At 39.5% G+C, this 20,336-nt stretch overlaps 1 protein-coding gene across 19 annotated transcripts in view; it reads right to left on the bottom strand.

The window, feature by feature from the left end:
* Positions 1 to 20,336, bottom strand: part of LOC126874937 (zinc finger protein rotund) — a 406,667-nt gene that overhangs the window by 259,537 nt on the left and 126,794 nt on the right. For 14 of the 19 annotated variants that reach the window (XR_007693127.1, XR_007693129.1, XR_007693126.1 and 11 more), the window contains one exon: positions 10,102 to 10,167. The exons of 4 other annotated variants lie outside the window; for them this stretch is intronic. The gene's annotated coding sequence lies outside the window, so the exon portion shown is untranslated. Of the gene's footprint in view, positions 1 to 10,101; positions 10,168 to 11,406; positions 11,428 to 20,336 lie in introns of those variants that run through there. One more of the 19 variants, XM_050637457.1, reaches the window with a different exon arrangement.

Raw genomic sequence — 20,336 nt, 5'->3', positions numbered from 1 at the left:
ATTTTTCCAATTTCTGACGCAAACAGTTTCACGCGAACGTACAATATCTGCGTGAAGCATCTCTGAAATTCTTTGCTCGTTGCTCGAGTTATTCACAACGGTTCGTGCAATTACCAAAATTATTTTCGCTCGCGAATTTCTCGAAGAAAACGCTCCGTCGAAGAACGATCGCGGTTTTAAATTGTAAATCGATGTAACGGAGCAAAGGACGCCGCGATCGTATCAAACATCCTCGGCGCACAACAGCTAATTTTACCATCGAATTAATTGTATGTATATCGGAAGAATAATTCGCGCAACGATAATTCCTGTACGAAACAAAACAAGTCGCTGCTAAGCCCCTGCGATTTCGGCATTTATCACATATGGCCAAACCAATACCACTGATGCGTTATTAAATCAGACACCAAAATCCTGCTTTAAATCTATTGCAAATGTACCGTCTCTTTTGTTCCATCCGAGCCGAATTCGATTATTGCGAGCGCGTCCTCCGACTCGCTGTATTACAAAACAATCAACCAATATTTCCTACGATTCTTTTTGCCAATGGCTTGTGAGCGACTCTGACAAAAATGAGCAACTGTTTCTCACGTTACAACTCCGTTACCAGCGCGGTTACAGGAAAAAGGTCAAAGGATGAAGAGAAGAATACGTTTTCATTTCTTTTTTTTTTCTTTTTCTCCAAGTTCAGTGGCGCCTGTACGATCAACAGTTGCGTTATTATCTTTCCAGGTGGAAAGGTATCCGTTTTCTAAGCAATGAGTCGCCGATCGAGTTCTCGCGTTGTTTAACGACAATTAAAAAAAAAAAAAACGCGATAAAATAAACAGGGGGCTATGGACGGAATCGGAGCCATGTAAATACACAGAGAAGAATAAGATAAAATATACGGAAATACGTAAAGCACGCGGATCAAGTGACGCTTAACGAATGAAACAAATCAGCGTTCAGCTTCTCTCTCTTTTTTTTCTCGGCCCGGCAAAAATAAGGAATCGTATAAACATCCGCGGATCGTCCGATTTACAAGTTAACACCTGTTACTGGATTTACACGGTCGCCTATGCTTTTGCAGCGTGCTGCTTCTTTCGCCGCTTTCTCGTCACAGTGAAATCAGCAATATTTTTACACACCGGTGCCGGATAAACGGAGAACGAAAACGAAGCGGATAGCCGTGCAGCAGGGAAACGTGGCCGGCAAAGGTTAGCCGTAAAGGCGTAGAGCGAGGGAATTTGCTCCGCGTGGGCGTCGGATCTGCGTCAGCGAGCTCGAATCGGCGTCGCAACGCTACCTCGTTACGTCGAAAGACGGATAAACGGCAGCGTTATGTCCAATCAGAATCGCGACGTCGAGCCAGACGAGCGTGCAAAGGATGAGGAGGAGGACGACGACGACGACGACGAGCTGAAAGGTGCAGCTCCGAGAAGCGGAAACCGGACGATTGGTGTCGTGAAGCGCGCCAAAGGAAAGTCGCCATGTTAAAATATAATGCAAGGAATATAATGGGACGAATATCGAAGCGTGAGAATCTTTGGGCCGAGAGAATGCGGCGGAGAAAAGTGGTTTACACGGCGGATCGATTTCTCCATTAAACCTATCCAATGTTACAGTCATATTGTGGAAATTTCATCGCCGATTCACCGGATACTATCTTTCTTCGTCTCTCTATCAGTGATAACAATTTTATTGCCACGTTTTATCGTTGCTCGGCCATGTCTAAGGAACACGCGCGGTACCGAGCTCGCGTCATTCGATCGTCCGCTGTATGGATTTTTACAGAGACACGTATTGTCCACGAATACGTCTAAAGAACCTCGTACATTCGCTAATATAATTTATACACGATCGGGCAAATTAATACGAAACGTGTAACATTATAAATTTACGTTGGAAATCTCGTAGGTGGAAACGTATTACGCTGTGCGTGAAAATCGCCGGTCCAATGATCGATGACGCGATGTAGATAAATACGACAATAATAGTAACGCTTTGATATACAAACAAACACACTAATACAGTACATCGAGGTGGTGCAGAAAAATATCAGGTCGTCCGGAAAGTGTCTTTCTTTTACAGACTCGACTTTTACAACAAACATGGATAATATAAAACGAAAAATATTGTGAATCTACTGTTTTCTTATAAAACGAAAGGAACTTTTCCTAAATATAAGAAATAAAAATGATCGCAGTGAATCTGGAGAAACAATCGTTTCGTTAACCCTTCACGGGGCTTGTTCCATTCGCCAAAAAATATTTTCTATCAAACCACGTCGACCGTCTGTCGGATTCGAAATTTGTATCGAAATTTTCCCACCAATTGCAAGTATAAAAATATCGTTGTAAAATGAATACATGCTTTTATCTATTGTTCTATTTGTCCATTGTAAGGTGGACGACATTGTTGTATAAATTGCCACGTTATATATTATTGTAATGGTTTGATAAAATGACTGACGCTTGTTATCGAGAGGGAATTATTTGTTCACCGGAATTATAAATTAAGCGCTGACAGCAACGATTCTACAAAGCGGATGTACCGTGCGTATAATTGTAAATAACGCAAGTGTTGCGAATTTCATTTAACCTCTACCAATACCGAATCCTATTGTATTTTATCCAGCTCCTACGTTTTTCACCGTGTTTTCGTGTACGTATTTTCCAACGATAAACAATCCAATAATTAAATAATTATTTCAACAATTAAATCATATTCGAGTAATTAAATATTTACTCGTTCGGCCTCGTTGTTCGAATAAAAACTTGTCTCTTATCGTTCGACCAAGCTACAGAAAATGAATTTATTCGTTGCCGTGATAACTTCGTTTCTACGTTAATATTTTTAGTATATGAAGCTTCGTTAATTTCAGCCTCCCAAGTTCCATCCATTAACATCGAGGTTAATACGAGTTTTAAACGTTCGTCCGTCCGACTCTTCCTTTTCTTAATCCAACAGCTTAAAAATCAACGTGTTAATGTCGTTCTTTCTCTTTCTAAATATGTCAAATTAATATCATCGTTGGTTTAACAAATTCTTTGACTCTTCGCGCGAGATCTAACAGTTCCCACACGACTTGGACAAACATCGTTGAAAATCGTGTTCCCTCAATTAATGGGAACGATCGATTTATTTATGTAGAGCGTCGAATTTCTATTAATTTTCAAATGGCGCTCGCTTTGAGAATTCACCCCGTTCGCAACAATAGCCAGGATCGAATTGGGGGAAAAAAAAGGAGAAAAAGAATGGGCTACGATAAACTCAAATACACTGAGCGATGTTTTCGTACGGCTGGAAATTGAAACGCGAGCAAACGGGGGGAAAAAGATGGAAATGATCGTTCAAATTTTCGACACGGAGGGATGATCGCTGATTTTCTATTACTTCCACCTTCTAATCGAGATAATTTCCTCTAAACCGAATGCAACTTTGTTAGCGTAGAAAATAAAAATTCGCCGGGCCAGCTACGAGTCGAGTGTACCGTTCGATATTTCCGAAAAGCCACGTTGCCACGGACAATAGAGAAAAACAATACGCATGGAATAATATTTCCAACGTTATTTTTATACAAGTTTACGCTCCAATCGGTATTCTACTCAAAAAGCTTCGCGATACATTATGATTTTTCGATCATGTTCATTGGCTGTGATATCGGTGCGTGCTACGTGTTGATCCAAAATATTCGAACAAATATAAAACAGATATTACACGCGTGGTCGAAAAGCGGAAGAAGAGAAGAAACAGCTGAAAAATGATTAGTTTCGTACGAAGAGATAAATATAAAATAAGCTAGCGTAACGGAAGGAAATTAATTTGAAAAATACATCGCCAATGGCGAATACGCAGGTACGCGAAAATATTACGTCAGTTTCATAGAAACACTTTGCGCGATTTTATTTTACATCCGTAGAAAGAGACACGAAGGAAATTTATTTTATTCCCTTATTCGTTTAAGCGGTTGATACAATTCCTTTTTTCTATTAATTGCAAAACAATATTTGATACGTCCATCAGGGGGAAAAAATACTTTTTAACAATACGACTCGTTATTTTTCTACATTGCAGTGATACTCGCTGAACCGAATTTAATAAAGTGCGCTCGCACCCTACGCACTTTCCACGTGAATTTGTTCGAAACAAAGCAGCATGGAAATGAACCTTGCCGCCGCGTTTCTGTCATATTTTTTCCACGGAAATCGCTTATCCCTTTGTACCGCCGGTTATATCGAGCATATTCAGATGACAATGGCAAGAAGCAAAGATTAGACGTGATCCTATTTATAGTAACTGCATGTATTATACTTTGCGAATGATCGATACTGGAGGATCATCGAAAGAGAAAGTAGAGGAATAAACGACAAGAGGAAACAAAGGAAAAGAAAACGTCCTTCGGTACTGTCTACTTACGCTGTGAAAAAAGGTGTAAACAATAGGCAGCTTAAAAGAAATTCATAAAAATGTTTACATCGTCGAAGGTGAGCGCAAGACTCGTACAACATACAACAAAGAACGAGGAGAAAGACAGATGATAGAGAAGAAAAAAAACAAAATAACATTTGTATTTCAAGACTATTTACCTGCGTCGCGGAAGAAGTGCCTACCGTGTGACCAATTTTTTATTTAATTTGTACTTTAAAGTTTGTCCATTTGGACAATTTGGTAAATTTTTCTACCGTATAACCAACTTGTTAGGTTTTTTAAATTTCTATTTATTAGACTTATGGGTATTCGAAGTGCCTACCGTGTGACCAATTTTTTATTTAATTTGTACTTTAAAGTTTGTCCATTTGGACAATTTGGTGAATTTTTCTAGCGTATAACCAACTTGTTAGATTTTTTAAATTTCTATTTATTAGACTTATTGGTATTCGAAGTGCCTACCATGTGACCAATTTTTTATTTAATTTGTACTTTACAGTTTGTCCATTTGGACAATTTGGTAAATTTTTCTAGCGTATAACCAACTTGTTAGGTTTTTTAAATTTCTATTTATTAGACTTATGGGTATTCGAAGTGCCTATCATGTGACCAATTTTTTATTTAATTTGTACTTTACAATTTTTCCATTCGGACAATTTGGTGAATTTTTCTAGCGTATAACCAACTTGTAAGAGTTTTTAAATTTCTATTTTTTAGACTTATTGGTATTCGAAGTGCCTACCGTGTAACCAATTTTTTATTTAATTTGTACTTTACAGTTTGTCCATTTGGACAATTTGGTGAATTTTTCTAGCGTATAACCAACTTGTTAGATTTTTTAAATTTCTATTTATTAGACTTATTGTTATTCGAAGTGCCTACCAAAGTGTGACCAATTTTTTATTTAATTTGTACTTTACAGTTTGTCCATTTAGACAATTTGGTACATTTTTCTAGCATATAACCAACTTGTTAGATTTTTTAAATTTCTATTTTTTAGACTTATTGGTATTCGAGGTGTTTTAAAAAAAGGAAAAATTCCCAAACGTCAGTCGCTTTTATCGTTGGTACGCGAGGATCTGCTGCCCTCGAACGAATGGAATTTAACATAAGAAAAGAGGTGGTTCCATTATCCGAACATTCTTGTCCCCCGTTAGTTCCACTAATTATGGAAGGCTCTACTATATTTCCAAGTTAACAGCGAGTCTTTACATTTTCTTGAAACTTAGAAAGCCTCGCCACGATAAAAACACGGGATTACCATAAACGAGGCGGTAAAAAATAAGCCGGCAGACGTAACAAGGTTGAAACGACGGCCGAATGACAGTCATTTGCGTAATTCTTTCTTAGACAACGGCGAGTACGTTGAACGAGGAAATTTCGAGTAGCAGCGTCGTTCTTCAAGCATCCATCGTCTGCAACATGTGCTTGCGCTGGCCAAGCCAAGTGTATACGGTGCCAGGTGAACGGTGCAACGATCGTCGAGAAAGTAACCGGTGATTCTGGCTCTTGCGTAACGAGTTTCATGGACTCGCGAACGCGCGCCAGCGGAGCCGAGCTTTTTCAAAAAGCTTGCGTAACGCGCGTCTAAGAAAACGTTACCCAACCGCCGGCAATTCCTATCGTCGCGATCCGCCTCGAAATCGCTTTTCTCGCAACGATTCCATCAAATCGACCAACGGCCTCTCTGTCTTGGCACAGGACCATTTTACCTCGTCGATCAATCGAGAAAACAATTTTCCCGCCGTACGAAACGTCTTACGCGGGCCAAATGAATTTCAAACGAATTTCGCACGTTGTACAGGAAAATCGTAATAAAAGCAAAGTCACTTGACGCGGTACAGATACCGTGACAGATGTAAAGCACAGTTCGTTCGATACGACCAACGAGGCGTATTGTCGTGGTCGTCGCGTTTCGCTTTCTCGCCAGGAATCCGACGATCTTGTCGAGTCGCACAAGAACACGTGTCCCGTGCACCTGTATCACGCTATGTACTGTATAGTCCATCAACTATTTCACCACGTCTGCTGTCCTCTCGCGTTTACTCCGCTCCCCGTGTAACGTTGTTACGTGGTTGGTCCCGGATCAAGGAGCTTAGCTTGTTGCTCTTCTTGTAACAAGAGTTTGGTTTATCCTGGACACCGCGGTATTTCCATTCTCGTTCATAAGCGTTACGGAATCTGCTGGCTTCACGGAACGTGTGATCATCGAGCTGGCATTGTTGTCCTCGGAACGATCGTAGTTCAATGGTTTTCAATTTTAATGGAAGAGCGCGAGCGAAAAATGGGCCACTGCGGGTATCGTCCGGAAATAAAATTTCCTTTTGCTTGAGAACGCTGTTTACGTGAAGTACGTTACGCTGCGGATTTTTATGCAAATTCGTATCTCTCAGAATGTAATTGGACGTAAAGGTAAAGAATCTTGATAGAAAATTGTCTTGTTTGTTGGATAGTTAGAACGCGAGATATTTTGCATATTTGATATTTTTTATGCGCATTTTCGAATTTTTTTAAAATGCGGGAAAATCAATGGCACAATTATGGGAACAATTCGCGCAGTATTTCTATGTTATGCGATCAGTTCTCTAAATTAGGCGAGTAGCATGTGCCCCAGTCGTGTGCGGAGAGATAAATCTGCTTCAATTATTCTATCAAATAAGAAAATCTGCACTGCCATTTACTACGACATTCTTAAGGAAACTACGTAACGGGCTTGCATCGTCTCTTAAAATACGAAATTCTTTTTATCGCCGGTCAACGAGTCTTCGAAATATTCAAATTCGAATATTGCAGAGTTTCAGGAGATAGTACGGTGGTACGCTTAACACGTTTCGTTCAATAAATAACATTATTTACTAAACGAAATATTATTTTCCAAAGACTTTTCAATTTATCGATTACTTACTGACCTTACTCACTGTGTGAAACGTAAAGTGGAAAATAAAATTCAGAAACTATCGTAGTCGTTAATTAACGATCTAATCAAGCTACCGAGGATATCTATGAATTTTAGTGGAAATTTAAATGTGTGCGGAAAAACAAAATATCTGAACTGAAATATTTATTGAAATATTTATTGAAATATTCACAGACTGAGAAGAATTTCTGTTCAGGTTTGTCCACTTAAATTTAACTCTCTAAGCTTCATTAATTTCCTAATATTCGTGTTCTGATAATCATAAACGAGGGTGCAATTTTCATGTATACGTACATGAAAATAATTCTCTAATTCCATATTAATAGAAAAATTAAAATTAAATCCTAGACCAGACGAATCTTCCTGTTGCTTCTTCTTACTTTTCCCTACCTTTTGTTATAGCCTTGGTATAGTAGAAAAAAATATAAAGAAATTGTGCATTTTCTATGTCTACCCGTGTCATTAAACGAGCTCAATAGGCAAATGATTATACTTGTCGTAAAAATCTTAACAAATTCTAAACTGTAAATATTGAATACATAATTTATTGTATATTAATATTCTATAGAAATATTAAATATATATAGCTTATATATTAATTGTATATGAATATTAAATATTAAAATTGTACGTAAATATCAAATATATAAATTAATTTTCAGAATAAGAAACTTGAGAAAATTCATTTTTATTTAGATATACCAACAGAATTAAACAAAATTCTGTAAATCTTCGAAAAATAATCTACAACCCTGTAGAAACATTTGCCTAAGAAACTATCCATTTGAAATCACATTGTATTAGCCAAAAGGATTTTTAATCCGTGACGATAATAATTTCTTCAAGCATCTAATTTATTTATCGATCGATCGAAAAGAGCGAATCGATTATAAACTTAAAACCGAGCGTGCTTTACTTTCCTGAATAATGAATATCAGTATTTGGAATTGAAATATTAACGAGTACTCTTCGTCAGGAAATCTCACGTCATTGTCTACCGTTAGAATCGAATTATTAAATTTCTATCATCATTTGCATACGACGAGTATCGACATTGAAATTCTGATTTTAATACGGTCGCGTGTTATGTCAAACGATGGATTTTTACGACCAGATATCTCGCAGTCGATAAAAAGATAGGCGAAAGGTGGAGAACACGAAAAGTCACGTTTTCTATATTTTTATTTTTTTTTTTTTTTAAGCGAAATAGTTTTAAAATACAATAATACGTCGTCGATCAATCGTACGATATGAAAATTGTCTTTTTATTTCATTTCGAAGCTAAACGCGACTCTTTTCATTCGCTTTAACGCTCTTACAATATTTCTCGTATTAAATAACATTCAAACGCTGCTTGTCTTAACGATTATGCTTTTTACTTAATCTCCGGTTTTAATTAGAAATCGAGAAAACACTGGCATCTTCGAATGGAGAACAGTAAATCAAGGCGAACGTGCTCGTCATGTTTTTTCCTCCTGTGATCTTCGAACGCAAAAATTTATTACGAATTTTGCTAATCGAAACGTAACTAAGCTCGCGGTATTCCATAAAAATCGTCGCGCTAAACGAATTCTAAAAATCTACTGTAGAACTCCACTTATCTGAATTGTATTCGCTGCAACAAAATTTCAGTTCGCCGATTGAACGAACCGTTGATTGAATTCAGTGACAGTGGCGACCGAGCAAATACGAGAAACAGCCGTAAACTCGACTAATCGTATTGTGAAAACTCTCCTTTCCATTTTCTATAAGTTTCTATAACGTTCGATACAGAACTGGAGAATATTAAGTTGTCTGAAAAGTTTCTTTCGATTCATAAGACGATAATAGACGAACAATAATTTGTGTTTTATATTATTTTATTGAATTAAATATCATCCATTTTCGTTCTATTTCTATTATTATTTTCCTGCATAATTCAATAAACTAATATAAAACAAAAAACAACGTGCGTCTATTATTTCCCTATAAGACGAAAGAAACTTATCGGACAACCTACTACTATCAATAAAATTTAAGAAACACCATAAAAAAGACATCTTGGAATTTCTTTGGAATTTCCAGTAACAACAAACTCCTATTATCATCGAAATATAAACGAAAAACATAGTCGATAAATGGACAGAATCAGTTTGGATACAGTGGCTGCTGTATAGCGCAGTTTCTATAACGCGACAAGAGATATTGCGGCTACTGTTTTCATAAAATAGATAATTTCATATAATAAATAAAATAATATTCATAGAATAGATTTATTCGAACGATTGAAAACAAAAAGAACACGTTGCAACGAATAATAAAGATCGTAAAACGACAAATTTGTATAAATTACATTGTTATTAAAATTCAAACGACAAATTTGCATAATTACGCTGTTATTAAATTTCAATGAAACAAATAAATAAATAAATAAATAAATAAAAGATTCTTCGCACGCATTGAAAATACGTTTCTATTTTAATCGGCTAAAGTACATACGCCATTTATTTCTAAAATACTATTCGATGAAGCATAGGAAAGAAAAGTTGGCATAGTAACGATCGTTGCAAACGCGTTATTTTACATTTCGCACGTCACAGGGAAAAAATTCCAGTACAACGCAATTTCCCGTAACGCAAATTCGTGTACGACGTATTAATCGCGTTCTACGACGATCTACTGTGTTTCTCGTGCGTGCGTTCGTCCACGGAAACGGACAAATGCAGTTTCGTTTTACGACGTATTCGACGTGAATTAACGCGATATTAATTATAAATGTTAATACGACTTACCAACCGAGGCTCGTTTCCAGCGCAGGAACACGGTGGTGCAGGGATGCTCGTCCGTGGGCCGCAGCTCTTGAAACGTAAGGCACTGAATTGGTAAAAAACGGCTAATACGAAGGTAAAACGACGCAACTTATCGTTTAGAAGAAATTTCGCGACGAATATTCGTAACGCGACTGCGAGAACGTGTTACCGAAACCGAAGGTGAAACTCGACTGGCTCGTGCCCTACAGACAAACGAGTAGGACGATCGCGTCGAATTTTCACGACTTTGAACGACACGTACCGCTTCCCTGTTTACACTGTACGATTTACGTCTAATTGCTCTTTCAAAATGAAAACAAACTGTGTACCTGCTACAAAGGTGACGCGGCTCGCGTCCTACACGACGGACGATCCACTGACCCTCGACACGGACGTTGTTTTATATTTTTTTTTTTTTTTGGACGCAGCGGATTACGAAATTTCGATTTCAATGGAAAACGTTTGCGGTGGACGGGAAATCGGAGAAAATGCGAAGCACAGCGGAAGAGAGTATAAAATCTTCGAGTTATCCAGATTTCTATCGTAATTTCCGAGTAAAAGAGCTTCAGCGAACGGAAACTCGACGTACAGAAGCCTCGTACAAATACATTCGGTTTAAAGCTTCCTCTTGGAACTCGTTTTACGCGACGAAAGTTAAAGACGCGAGAGACGATGGCAATTACGCGTTCGATCGACGAAAAATCACTAGCTTGCGTGAAAAACCATCTTCTTTAGGCTGTCGGAAAAGTGTCTTTCTTTCGCAGACGTGTGTTTTACGACAATGCAACTTCGTACAAACGAAAAACCAAGTCTGTGAAAGGTCGCGGTGCAATTCGACAAAATAATATAAAATACATTGTGCTTCTATTATTTGTTCGTAAAACGAAAGAAACTTTTCGGACAACCTACGTTTCGAGATGCAGAGTCAGTAGACTTAGAAAGCATTAGAAATCTGCAGTTACGATGAAACAAACGAGAATATAAGAGAAAATAAACGAAGCATCGATAATATTAGAGAATCTATTTTCGAATCTTATTCTACGGATAAGAAAGATATTTCTAATACAATTAATGCGACGTGCCCGAATGAAAATATTGAAAATAATGAAAATTCTTGCGTCGATACGAACTTTGAGGAGCCTGTGGGTGACAAGTGCGATAATAATATTGGCAAATATGTTAATAAGGAAGATGTTGCTTGCAAATCTGACAAAGTATCATCAGAAATCAGGTCGAGAAGCAGTGTAATAATTTATATAAATTAACAGAGGGAAAAAATGTGTGTACCATTGCAAAAAATAAATATATCGTTCAAGATTCTGAATTACAAGACAATATCGATGGTCTGTCGTTGTTGGCGAGTGTTTCACAGCGTATACCACTTACGAAGCTCGACTTCGACTCGCAGAAGCCTGGCCATTCGAAATTGCAGTCTAAAATAAATAATTCCAGTTGAACCGAGTCTTCCTCCGATCTCTGCAGCGTTTCGCAGCATAATTTTACAAAGGTTTTCGAGTTACGCAGTTTCCAGTTGCCTGGCGTATTTTTATCAATAGCTTTCGTCCAGAGTGTTTACGTTCCGCGATATTGTACCTTCGCGAGCGTCGATCCAGCCCCGTTCAAACAAAGTGAAAACGACCGAGCTCCGCGCGTAACGGGGGACGCGTAAGTCCCAGTAAACAGAGTAGAACACAGATGAAAGAATCGACTGTATCGAGGCGAACCCGCAGACCCCGAGAAATCCGTTTCCAAAAAACAATCGCGATGCTGACCGCGGACAACAACGTGTTGTTGTTTATCGCCACAGTTATCGCCTGTGGTTACGTTTTCCGCTCGTTTCTCTGTTTCTTCTCGCCCGGGAAACAGAGACAGTGGCTGAGAATAACGAGAAGATCGAGAGAGAAATTGGAAAATAGCGAGACCGGAAGAGAAAAGGGCGAGGAAGGGATACGACGATGACAAACGGCGACGTTGACGAGCACCGGGATTCCTCGAGCTAACTACAGACTGTCACACTCGCGTATAACACGCTATTGCCCGCACACCTGTGTCTATAGCTGTATTTATGTGCACACGAGGGAACACGTGTTAGGGGACGACGCTCTACATAATAATCTGGCCGCACACACGTAGCCAGGCTTTGCTGCCTTTGTACGCAACGTTGGCTATGCAACAGCAAATACGCGGATAACGCGGTTACGAACAGCGGACGAAGATGACGCGGCTCTCTTTAAAATTCAACCTGGCCGCCCGTACACGCCGCTCTTCGTCTATTATTGCTCGTATTTGCGCGTATTTATGCGGCTATGCGCCGACCCGTGTGCAGCTGAATTCGCTCACCTGTTTGCTCCGCGTCCGCGTCGTTGCGTGTGCGTATGCAGAGCAGGTGAACACGATGATTCTGTGGGAAAAGTAAAGCGCGTGGCGCGACTGCACGGTGGAAATTAGACTGACGATTCTTAGCAGGTTAATTATTGGCTCGCTTGGCGGCCAGAGTTGTTGATTAGTCGAGGTGGCGTTTAATACGTCGACTGGCACGCGTCTTTTCAAAGAAATCTCCGTCAGGCTCGAGCGGCGGTTTCAAGAATGATCTTTCGTTTCGTTTGTTCGCAAGGTTAAAACCACTAGCTGTCGTTGAATATATTGAAAGGAAGTATAGATTATTCTGACCAAATGGTTTCTTATGCCACGACAATTAGAAAAGGAATCAAATGGTACGGAAAACTTGGCATTCGATTCTTTCTGGCAATTTCTGTTGCAACCGCTTCGACGGTTTACAAAATTGCAACAAGGAGAAATATAAATATTAGAGTATTTAGACAATTGTTAGTTGGAAAATTATTTGGCTTGTCTGAAAATACAAAAAATGATTCCGGAAGGAGCATTAGACGCGCGTGCAAACTACGTTATGCGAATAAAAGACGTCGAATGGGCCGAACAAAGGCACGAAAGAATTTGAAGAAAACAACGACTCATTGTCCAACCTCACCTATGTATAGAATTCTTTAAAGTTTTACGTTCTAAATAAATTTTTTAATAAACCATTTTCGTATTTTTATTTTATAACCATTCAACTATTATTACAATTAACTATTAATTAACAATTTAATAGAAGTGCTAGAGTAATAGAATTATATGTAATGTAAGGGCATTGTAATAAATAATAAATAAATAATAAAATAATTAACAATTTATTATTATGGAATATCTTTTCAAATACCTACGACGATCTTTGCTGTCACCTGAATACCGGTGTCGAGGCGGTCAACGTATCGAAGGGTGGAAGGAGGGTAAAAAGGTGGATGATTTGGAAGAAACGTTTAAAGGGAAGGTAACGAAAATGACTGGGGGAAAATAACGTTCGAGACGAGCATAGGGAAGAAATATGATTACGAAGGTAGGTGTTGTTTTAAATAAACTTTCCGCCAGCCACGATTTGTGAACTCTTCACGAATGACAGAATGTGGTATTTAATTTTTAGTTTCATTTGTTTAGTGCACGTGACATTATAATGTTAGGATATCAGGCAGAATAAAGCTACGGCTAAATGCTGTTTCTGCATGCAACCATTTTTTACAGGAGAATTTATTTTATCTACTCCTAGAATTATAATAATAACGCGCAATTACGTTTAATAATAGTAATTTAATTATAATATATTCATTATAATAACAATGGGACTGAGGAAAATGTTACGATAAAATATAACCGAGCATTTTTCTTATTAAGCACGTCTGTTTATGTAATAATTGCGAAATAAAACGTTACGAGGAAAATATCGAATTTAGAGTAATTCATCCTCTTATTGCATCTATCAAGTTCGATGTATTTTTTATGAAATTCAAAGGAATTCCATCGCCTGATTTATCATCCTCGTTGCATTTTTATAATTACAAGCTTCCAATTGAAACTGGGTTATAAAACGTGCAAATGTTACACGATCGTTTCATTGTTATTTTAACGGGACATCTCGACGGGACATTTCGCCAACTAATTTTTATTTCCAACTTTTCGTTCGCAAAATGTTTGACAAAAGAGATATTAAATTATTCTACGAGAGAAAATTCCCATCTGCCAGACGTCGTATCGTAACTTTCAATTGTCTTGGTGGAATTGTAATTCGTAATACGTCGATGAAAAAGAACGATCGATCATCGCACGTGGTAAAACCCATCTTCGAGAGTAAAATCACAGTGCCAGGGATATCTGGCGTCCCGACCAGCGCAAGTTAATTTCGAGATACAGGGCAGCAATTAAAAGTAATAGTACACCTACTTCATCAAATTTCCCTAATGATATCAGAGATATGAGATTAAATTTATGGCATATTATATCAGTGCACATATTAAAAGCAATTATTTAATGTAACGATCGTTATTTATTGTCGTTTAAATGTTCGAAATTGGTCGAATGGAAAATAATTTCCCAAGCATAAAGATAATCCCATAGCGTTCTGTATGGCATGTTTGACATTATTTGAAACAATTCACGGCGAATGTTTTGATAAAAAAAAAAAAAAAAAAAAAAGAGAAAAAAGAGGAAAGAGAAGGGGAGAGAAAAAAACCATGAAAATGGAGTTGCGAGCATTGTTCAGACGCTAAAAAACGGATTTAATTTTATGGAAATGTGTGTAGTCTAATTGAAGAGATGGTATTGAGAATCGTAAATTGCTTTTTAATCGACGAGTTTCATGAAACATTTCAGGTGAAATATGAATTGTCATTTAATGCGCATCACTTTAATAAGTTATACAGGTTTATACACATACTTCGGTTGATTTAAAAATAATAATAAAACAAAACGGCAAACCGAAATAAATGCTTCGTTCGTTTCATCACTTTCATTTAGGGATTAAACGAAATTGATAGTGACGAGTAAACTTTCCAGTCCCTCCGCCCTTCCATATTATTTTACCTTCTATTTTACAAAATATTTAAAATTCATGACAGTAAACGATAAAGAGTTTCCAATATCGAGAAGTTTGTAGCGGAAATAAATTAATCCCAAATATTTAAACGATGCGCTTTGTAACTCTGCATAATCACAGCACGGTAAAAATACTCTGACAACTTTCCTCCATGAGTTCCCCACCGAATAGAAGTATAACATACAAACGAACGTCAAAATCAATCGCAAGCTTAATATGAAAACATAGTATCCGTCACGAGCAACGTCTACTCCGAAGCGTAAGAATCTTCGTTTAGAGAAATCGTACTCGTCCAAGTTCCATATATTCTCATGCATTGCCGATTTTGTTTGGTGCAAGAATCGGACGATTCCAGTGCCAATCCCAAATAACTCTTCGACCGATCGCGAGCGACCAAGGTTCCGCTAGATAACGTCGTACCACTCGGCTATTTTGCAACTTTATGTAAGAAAAAAAATACCAGCGGAGAGCTGAGACGTTGGCCGAAGTTGCCGATAAAAATCTTCGTCTCCCAGCAAATACTTGTGGGCGAAAAAAAATGTTGCCCTACTCCCTTTACATCTGCATATCCCCGTAACGAACCAAGTTACAGACACGTTTCTTTGGGCAGCAGCTCGTACTGTCGTGCCAAACTTCTACCGCGCAGTTCTCTTGCACGAATTTCGAAAAGCAACGCGAGGAGGGCCGAAAGCCTGTGGATTTTCCGCGGTTTCAATTGTTCGAACGTGGAGCGGCAAAAAGCTGCCGCCTGAAACAGCTCGTGTCCCGTGGACCGACACTTGCCACAAATTCCCAGCTACTTAGTGCACTTGTCATTCAGAGACACGCGGCGAAACATTTACTTTCCCCCCGTTGCATACATCGGCCTGTGCACACAAAGCGCGTGCTTGCGCATGGTACACACGTAAAAGTATGCACGTACGTCGGCAAGGTCGCCGTACAGTGTGCCAGAAGTGCTAGACACGTGGTTTATCGTGCACCTTGATCAATGGGCGAGTGAATCAGCCGAATCGCGTCTAAACTCGCTAATCCACGCTACCGGACCAAGCTACTCGCAGCACAGTCTGCGAAACGAGGCAATTTGTCGTTCGAAGAGCATCGGTTTACGCTGGGACAAGATTCGCGAAAGGAATTGGATAACGAAAATTTGAACAACGCATTTTTCCGAATTACGTCAGCTACGTGTACGCTGGGAATATTGTTTAGTATAAAAGTAGCATCGTTTTTCCCTCGATTGTTTCCTCTGATTTTCGATTGGCGCCTCTGACTGTGTGCAGCGACCTGTGTGTACACCAACAGGTATATTCGCGGTTAGAAAACGAGAACAGCAGAGGAGAATGTTGTTTTCCTTTTGCCTCTTGTCTCTCTCTTTTGCTTTCTCGCTCGCTCGCTCGCTCTCTCATCGTCGTTTATCGAATCGGGGAATCTGGACAAATTGAACGCGGAACGAGAGAGGCGGATAACTTGATGACGCTGGGATTGTGAGTTACGACGACAAAGAAAAGCGTACGCCACGTGGATCGCTGTATTGGCGATAAATTGAACCGGTTCGGCAATGAACATGCGACAATGCGGATTGTTTTCGTCGATATATCGAATTACGTGGAAATCTGAAGTTTACGATGTCGTTACGACAAGTGTCTCTCCCTTTTCTTTTATCTTTGCTGAGATTAACTTCGGGTAACGTCGAGCCTCGACGAGCAGGTGTCTCTATACGATTTTCACATCAACTTCTTTCTTTATTCATTTATTCACGTTTATCGGAATTCACTGTGGTTCGATTAATTGGCTTCTTAATTGCTTGAATTTCGTTATGTATTTACACGCCAGTTCTTCTTATATTTTTAACGAGAGTTGTATTTTGGGAAAAGAGAACCACTTGTTACATAAAACACCGTTAAAGTGGCTTTCTATCGGCAAAGGATATTAACCTACTCGTTCCCAAGTGAAACATGTTAATCCCGTTGCACTGAGCAAACGCTTTAAAAGCTGCAATTAGCCTGATAGACTTCTGCGTTAAAAGTGTCAATTCGCTGACAACACCAACCGCAAAAAGTGTATGCACCGATCGTTAAAAATGTCGCCTAAGCTATTCCACTAATATCGAAACACCAAACTCTATCGACTCATTAGCTCGTTAACGTTGCACAGTGCAACTTGAAAAGGCCGCGAATTAGGCGCTGCAAGGCCGACTGAAATTCAGCCACTGAACCAAGGTACATGCAAACTCGTACATTGAACGTTTCTGAGCTGTTTCTGCTTCTCCACCGTGTCCTACCATCTTCTCGAGTTTGCAGTCGTTCACAGCCCTGTCCCAAACGACTATCGTGAAAATCGAGTGCCTAGAAGCCCGCTAAAAAATATCAAAAACAAATTGCGAGTGGCGAATGAACCTTAAAACGAGGCTGAGAGACAAGGTCGAGCGTTACAATGGACGCAGCGGCGTCAAAGCACGTAAATCAGAGAAACACAACGTCGACATGAAAATAAAAGTCGTAGCGCGTCCGTGCAAGCTCCGCAGCTTCCTATCGTTGGAGAAATCAATCAAACGAGCGCGATCGAACGATATCGCCTTTGCTCTGTCGCTCTTTCTGTTTCCCCTGGAAAAAAGAAAAAGAAGAAAAAGGAGACCGGTCTCCGGTGCGTCTCTATTTGTTTCACGCTGATTGATCGAGGGATCGACAGCTCGATTCTCGGACGAGGTCGCCGGGAAGAGCGGCACGTGGCGCGTTAAATATGGTAAACGAGCGACGTGACAGCCACCGCGCGAGGTCCAGTTTCCTTCTCTTTTTCCCCCCTTCCCCCTGCCCTTTCGTTTTACACGTGCAGCGACACCGCAAAGCGCATTCCCCGACCTGATGGCGGATATTCCGCGCGTCACGCGACTCGCTTCTTGCAACGCACGTTCGTCAAGCGCCGATCATCGATCTATCACCGTGTCCCGTTCGTCAATCGGACGAATCGACTCGGTCACGCGCGCTCCTAAGAAACGTGATTGACCGAGTCCCTTTTCCCTACTTTTATCGACGTTTCTGTGGCGTAACGCAGTATCGCCGTTAAAAACTGCGAGTACTCGATACCTGTGCGTGCGTGTGAACGTTTGATGATCGTAGCGGAGATCGAATAGCGAGTCGATGAACTAAATGATCGCGCAGTTTGTCGATACCAGTTAATGACAAAATCAGCAATCACTCGATTGCCAGCCCAATATTATACCGCAAGTAGGTTTTCTTATTGTTATTCAATTTGTACTTTACAATTTGTCCAGCTGGACATTTGGTAAATTAGATGTTCGTTGATTTTGACCTACAGATGCCGCGAACTGATGGACGTTTAGCATCTTGTCGCATGGTGAAGTCATGGCGATGCAGATTACTGGAAAGACGGGAGGATCTGGCGTAGCATCGTGTGGAAATTGGACTTTAATTGTCGCTTCAACGGTGACTAAATTTTTCGTAAATACAACAGGGACTAGGGCGATGAAACGAGCACCAGGGATCGACGTCAACGCGCGACAGAATCTCGCGGAGAATTCTCCAAATTCTTGCAAATTTCACTGACTTCCGGACGAAATCCCATCCGCGATACTCTCCGTTGCGAACAAATATATTCGCAACGATACGAATATCGAAGCTGAACAATAAAAAAAAAGAAAAAAGGGAAAGGAAGAAAAACGAACGAACGAAGATAAAATTGAACAAACTATCGCCTGTAAATAAATATCCAAGCGGAAACGCTGTAGGTAGCGGATGTTCGTTAACGCAAAGTGCGAAACTGATATTACAGGTTCTCCGGTAATCGAAAGAGCGGGGAAAAAAGGGTGGAAAAACACGTAAAAACGTGGTTAGTAGGTCGGCGTTGGCGCAGCTATTCAGTCGTTATTCCTTTTAGCCGCTGGAAGCGCCAACGTCCTTCCGCGTGATTACGGAATTTCACCTGTTGCCGGCTATTACTTCTGCCGCGGATTACGTAACAATTATTACGACAATCGATTACCATTTTATCGAGGCCAATGGATGAATACTGAAATCGATATAAACCAGATAGGAACGGGGATCACCTTTTCGTCTTGCGTTTATCGTCGCCGGCCTCGATTCATAGTTTAACGACGTGCAACTGTGCAAGTTCGATTCGTAAATCAGTTGGTCGATTGCTCCTCGAACGATGATCGTAATGATAAAAGTTTCTTGAAGCAATGAAATTTAACACCTCGTAATAAACTCGCTGACTCGCCTGTTAATTTCGCGTTTAATTGATTCGCTTTCCGCTGGTACGCTGGTAAGTCGACGATCGTGATCTTCCAGGAATACCAATAACAATAATTTTGGAAAAATGAGAGAGCGTTTTACTTGGACATACAGAATCGTGAGATGGCACCCCGCTGGGCATCGTCATACGCATGTTATGTGAATCGATCTACCATATGAGAGTTTAATATGCATAGAACAAGTGTCTTTCAATTTGAGAGAAAGACTAACACGTAGGATTTTGTAAATAGTGAAACCAAAGCAAAGTAATGGTAATAGTATGTGTGTATATACAGGGTGATTGGTAACTGGTGGTACAAGCGGAAAGGGGGTGATTCTACGCGAAAAAACAAGTGGAAAATATAGAATAAAAATTTTTCGTTCGACGCTTTGTTTTCGAGAAAATCGACTTTGAATTTTCGGTCGGTACGCGTGCACTTTATCGCGTCTGGTTATAACGGATCTCACTGTAGATCGTTGTCTCGATGGATATTATCGCAATTTAATTTTTGTAATAATAAACTTTATAATTGCTTCATATTATTTCATTATGTATTCCTAATTTTCCGTTACTAAACTGCGATAATATCCATCGAGACAACGATCTAGAGTGAGATCCGTTACAACGAGACGCGATAAAGTGCACGCGTACCGACCGAAAATTCAAAGTCGATTTTCTCAGAAACAAAGCCTCGAACGAAAAATTGTTATTCTATATTTTCCACTTGTTTTTTCGCGTAGAATCACCCCCTTTCCGCTTGTACCACCAGTTACCAACCACACTGTATAAAATAACAACAGAAGATGGAACAAAAGTTGTTCATCGAAGGTTTAGTTTTCGAGAAAATCGAGTTGGAAATTTATCGAGTATACTTGAACATGGCTAACGAGTAATAACGTAGATCATGTTATTGTGCAAGTATACTCGATCAATTTTCAAGCTCCATCTTCTCGTAAACTAAGCCTTGAACGAACGAATCTTATTGCACATTTTGTCGTTACTTTTCATGAGAAATCACCTGGCGCCTGCTCGTACCTGTTAC

This window comes from Bombus huntii, chromosome 17 (assembly GCF_024542735.1).
Source record: "Bombus huntii isolate Logan2020A chromosome 17, iyBomHunt1.1, whole genome shotgun sequence".
Taxonomy (NCBI): Eukaryota; Metazoa; Arthropoda; class Insecta; order Hymenoptera; family Apidae; genus Bombus; species Bombus huntii.
Note: the sequence above shows the minus strand (reverse complement) of the source record. Positions and strands in the feature narration are given on the sequence as shown.